This window comes from Parasteatoda tepidariorum, chromosome 9, assembly GCF_043381705.1.
Source record: "Parasteatoda tepidariorum isolate YZ-2023 chromosome 9, CAS_Ptep_4.0, whole genome shotgun sequence".
Classification (NCBI taxonomy): domain Eukaryota; kingdom Metazoa; phylum Arthropoda; class Arachnida; order Araneae; family Theridiidae; genus Parasteatoda; species Parasteatoda tepidariorum.
Genome location: NC_092212.1, coordinates 62,350,874 through 62,355,282, shown reverse-complemented (window position 1 = coordinate 62,355,282; position 4,409 = coordinate 62,350,874). Strand labels below are relative to the sequence as shown.

Genomic DNA, 4,409 nt, shown 5'->3' with positions numbered 1-4,409 from the left:
TATATATATATATATATTTCCTTAATTGAAAACAAAATTATCTGTTTGAAAATTTCAAATCGCACAAAAAGCTGCAAACTGTCTAACCAGAAGTCATGAAAGTAAAGGCCTCGAAATTTGCTATTGTCAACATTTGTATTAAAACATTATCCATTACTTCACATGATAATATACAACCCGACTGGAAGACACGGTTTAAAGTTAAGTCTCCACTATGAGGAAAAAATTAAACGTATTTAATCCACAATTGGAATTTTGGATAATCGAAAAAGCAGAAGTCTTAATTAAGGTGATTTTAAGAAAACTCTGTGTTTAAATTTTATTGGGGATGGGGGAGATGTGTGTCTATCAATCACAATTTAAATTTTATATACAGTACGGAACACGTTATCCGGAAATCAGAAAACCAAAAAACCGGAACAAAATTCAATCAATTTCCCCGCCATTTTTTAAAAAAAAAAAAAAATTTTTTTCCTCATAAGATTTTACTTTCTTTTTTGAAAGACGTTTACCTTACCACCATTTTGGAAATAATCATTAGTGTATTACTTTATCGTTTTTTCTTCTTTTTAAGATTATTTCCAACTATTTGTGCTTTTTTTAGTTGGGTTTAACAATAAGAAAACGGCTTTTTGTATCGATTCAGAAAACCGGAAAAATCAGTTATCCGGAATAGCGATGGTCCCGATCGTTCCGGATAATCGATTCCCTACTGTAATATGATTTAGCAACAGCTATAAATTAGCTCATTGGAAGACACAGCTGTTAGATTACGCCGAGAAAAAAAACTGATTGGACTTCAATTGTATCACCCCAGCAGACAACAGTCCACTTCTAATTAGTTCACACAATTATATAACACAGCAAGTAAAATGCAGCTTTGCACCTAAACTGAGCACCCTAACTATAATCGGAATTCTGAATGGTCCTAATTAGTCCCAGTTAAAGGGTTGGTATATATACGTAATCTGTTTGCGCCAGCTATTGTTGGCGCCACAGGAATTTTAAACTTGTAGAGGTTATTTGCAAGGTAGCAATGAGTTATTATACCCATCAAGTTGGCCCCTTGTGATTCTTTTTTTTTTAAAAATTTCTTGTGTCCGGAAGACAGTACTAACTTGACGATTATTATTTTGCTATAGATACAGATACTGAAAATTTACTGGCACGGTTATATGGTGAATGTTTGATAGCAATCATAAATTAGAACAAATTACTAATTTATCGAATTATAAAAAAGATAACAATTACAATAAAGAAATTAACTACTAAAAAATCATTAAGTTAAATTATGCAATAATTTTAAATTTGAGTATTAGAGTTGACATAGCTACACAAGATTATCATTCATCGAAGTTCTTTTAATTACTAGTAAAATCTCTACTGTAATGATTTTCCCACCACAATATACAAACAATTTAAACAATAAAAGCTAAGCGATAGTTAATCGTAACAATTTAATGAATGAGAAACTGACAGAGAAAAATCCACAACCCCTTAAAAAACGCAGTTATCTTTAAATTGGTACATTTAATTAAGGATAAATAAATAAAAATATATCACAAAAACCTTCAGTTACAGCAGCAAGAGAAAATATAGTAATTAAAACTATTTTTTCTAGTTACTCTGCAGTTAGTTAAATTCAGATAAATTAGCTTACTCAAATTAATATAGATTATGTAATTTTGAATATTCATATGCTTTTTAAATAAGTTTTATTTTATGATTTTATTAACAATATAAGCAATGGCTAGTGAAAGATATCAATATTATGATTCCGCAAAAACAATGACTACTTCTTATAACTAAAAAAATATATGGTAGATCATTTATAATGTATTGATGGATTTAATAAAAAATCTCATTTTAAGTAGTTAAAGACTGTTTATTAATGAAAATATTTTTAAAAAAATCATGCTATTTAAATTATTCATTGAGATTTGTACCTTTAAGTACAATACAATTATGCTTATTTAATAAAAAAAATGAGTTTATACTTTCAGAAAATTGACAGAGAAGACTCTGAAGTAACAACGATTATAAATGATTTTTTTAAATATAATTTTTAATCAAAACAATCTATTAACAAAATTGATAATAAAATCAATGTTCAATAAATGTTTTATGTAGTTTATAATTAAAAACATGTTTTCTCTTCTATAATACGTTTTTTTGAAATTATCTATCAATAACATGTGATTTCAATATATGCCTCAATACATATATATCTTTAAATATTGATCTCAATATTATATTGGTTAAAAGATCATTCAAATAAAAATTAAATTTAAAAAAAATATACATAAATTTATAATTGTACTTAAAACATCAACATGTGTTATTTATTTAGTTATAAGGTCATTCTAATAAAAATCAATTCACAAAAAGTCATAAATATTTATCATACATAAAACATGAATCAATGTATTGATTTCTATATATTTAAATAAATTATCATTTTAATAACGTACATTATAGAAAAAATTCTGATATATTTGCCATCATTTATGAAACATTTATCTATGTATTGATTATTTTAATAAAAATTATTATAGAGGAAAAAACGTACTTTTTATTGTATAAAATATTAACGTGAACATCGATTTATCTAAATTAAAAATTATCTTAATTAAAGTTAATATTAAGAAACCCATATGATATTTTTATTTTATTTTAATTCCTCAAAATATTCTTCTCCGAAAATCTTTTGAAAGTATTGACTCTATATTTTTTATATAAGAGAATTATTAATAATTAAATTCATCTTTAAACTAACTATATAAACATGCTATAGGCTTTGAATATTTTAAATAGAAGTAAAAATTAGAAATTTTTAGAATTATCAATGTGTAGTTAAAAAAAAATACTAAAGATTCTCAAATACTAATGATTCGAAAATCCGCATGAATATAACTAAAGGTCTTTTTAATAAAAACCGATTCCGTAATAAATACGTTCAATAACAACAACAATGAATAAAAGATATCATTATTAATTAATAACTTTAAATAATGAATAGCGTAAAGAATTTAAGGAATTTCAAATGTCAGAAAGAATTGAATTTGACTGCACACACAGGGAATTCATTATTTGTGTTACTTTTTTAATATATTTGGAGTAAAAATATAGTTAAACAACAAATGTATTAATTTTATGACAGGGTTCATAAAATGTTAGCACATACCTGTACAAAAAAAAATAATTTCTTCGATTTCTTGTGCTTTGTGATTGATCGCACAAATTGATCAGCGTTAGTGTTTATAGAGAGTAGTTCAGGTCATTTTTAAAAAAATCTATACAGATCAGCTGTGCTTAATTGCACCTGTCAAAGTCAAACTTGTAAATATTTTATTATGTCACCTGTATTCCCGGTATTTTATTGATATTGTCCGATATTAAAGAAAAACTGAACAAATAATTTTCGGCGTTAGCAAAAATTATCGAACTTACCGATCGTTACGGCGGTCACTTTTACCCTTCCCTACTACTCCTATTCTCAGTTTGGCACACCCAAATCACTAAAGATGGCGCTCAAGTGACGTCAGATACACAGGAAGCCGTAAAAGCCGCAATCCGTTCAAAGTCAATCACGACTCACGTCCGTGAAATATGCTCATAATTGCAAAGAAATTGAGAAACCCAAAAGAATTTCCATTAGAATATGTGAAAAGCATTCGATCTTTTACTGTACTTTCTGGTGAAAACACTGCAAAGGTTTATTTCGAAGCAACATGTGCTGATGTTTACACTGTTTCGCTTCGTACGGCCTACTTCTACGAAACTGACACCCATGCGAAGGCTAAGCAGAAACTATCCTTATATGGCACGCCGTTCGCAATCTTTATTAATGCATTTTCATAACCCAACAATGAAGAATTCGAAACACTTGTAGTAGTAAAAATAAAAAGATGTTATGAGTTTTTGTTTCTGTTTGGTAAAAAAGGAGTTAAAATCGTCTTGGAGGCAAGCGTGGTTGCCACATTTGATTCTGTTTCGCATTTTGGCAACGTTTTGCTTTACGCTCATTGAACGATAGTATAGTTTTTTTTTCTTCTTTCGAATATTAATAATAAACAAGACCTGGATTTTGATGACATTTGCCTATATCGAATCTTTTTCTCTTTTAGAGCATTTTCTGAGATTTTTTAGAATGCTTTTTTCTTTAAAAATTTTTTATAAGTAAATATTTCATGAGAAAAAAATTTTTAAATTTTTTAATTTTATTTCATATTGACTATTTGCAAAAAGGAAGGAAAAAAAATCATTGTAGGAGTCAATTTTTAACGAAATTTTCTCTTTCGAAATTTTATCTTCTTTCGAAATTTTATAATTTCATATTAAATTAAAATAGCATCTAAATTTATTTTTATATATTAATATATTGTAGCTTCACATGATAATATACAACC

The 4,409-nt window shown here is 26.9% G+C and overlaps 1 protein-coding gene across 4 annotated transcripts in view; it reads right to left on the bottom strand.

Annotated features, from left to right (window-relative positions):
* LOC107441879 (Talin_middle and talin-RS domain-containing protein rhea) overlaps window positions 1-4,409 on the bottom strand; it is a 407,839-nt gene that overhangs the window by 111,865 nt on the left and 291,565 nt on the right. Inside the window, exon 1 of one of the 4 annotated variants that reach the window (XM_043048367.2) lies at window positions 3,451-3,990. The exons of 1 other annotated variant lie outside the window; for it this stretch is intronic. The gene's annotated coding sequence lies outside the window, so the exon portion shown is untranslated. Of the gene's footprint in view, window positions 1-3,184; window positions 3,991-4,409 lie in introns of those variants that run through there. 2 more of the 4 variants (XM_071185656.1, XM_071185658.1) reach the window with 2 other exon arrangements.